The following is a 740-nucleotide window of genomic DNA, read 5'->3' on the forward strand; positions in this document are numbered from 1 at the left end:
AAACAAAATATTCATTTGTGGTCCTGAGACAGGGAATCGCCAATAACACCAAAAATTGGCTAGAATTGCCCGTTGCTTTTTTTTGTTTGTTGGGAAAACGAGTACAAGACTTGGCAAACTGAGGAGCTCTTCCTGTTTCATGCCGCTTCTCTGTGGCCATGAAAGCTGTCATCTGCATTGACATGACAGACCCCGCCCCCTAAAACAGACTGCCGCCTGCTACGATTTTGAACACAACGAAAAATATGAAGTCGTTCAAGGGATGGCGGTGAAGAGTCTGAATGAGGGTCACTTTAGCCGAGGAGCCAAATTAAGGCGACAAGCAACCCAAGCTGAAGCCATGAGATGCATTCGGCAGGATGGATTCTGTATTTTGAATAGACACGAGCAGTTCTCGGGTCTCCCAGTGGGCTTCGATGGCACTTGTGACATGGAGGGACATGAAACTAATGACCCCCGGGTTGTAAGGGTGCAGAGATGTCACGAGCGAGACATTGAGAGCTACCGTGCGGGGGGACCTCACCTTGGGATCGTAGTCGGGGTCATTCTCCTCGTCGGCTTCCTCCTCGCCTTCCTATAAGATACAAACGGAACCATTTGACGTGCGGCGCCGACTTCCAAGAACGGCGGCCATTTTAGTGCAAATCACGTGCAGTCTCACCTCGTCGTCAGCCTCCTCCCCCTCTTCATCGTACTGCAAAACACACCAAAGTGCCTTTACTACCGTGTCATTTTTTTTT

At 49.7% G+C, this 740-nt stretch overlaps 1 long non-coding RNA gene across 1 annotated transcript; it reads right to left on the reverse strand.

Moving 5' to 3' along the window:
* Positions 1 to 89: 89 nt before the first annotated feature.
* Positions 90 to 738, reverse strand: LOC109508991 (uncharacterized). The gene is made up of 2 exons (XR_002166835.1): positions 662 to 738; positions 90 to 574 (listed from the first exon to the last, which is right to left on the reverse strand). It is a non-coding gene; the product is annotated as an uncharacterized LOC109508991 (long non-coding RNA).
* Between the last annotated feature and the right edge of the window lie 2 nt (positions 739 to 740).

The sequence above is a fragment of the Hippocampus comes genome, unplaced genomic scaffold, assembly GCF_001891065.2.
Source record: "Hippocampus comes isolate QL1 unplaced genomic scaffold, H_comes_QL1_v1.1 C16718140, whole genome shotgun sequence".
NCBI lineage: Eukaryota > Metazoa > Chordata > Actinopteri > Syngnathiformes > Syngnathidae > Hippocampus > Hippocampus comes.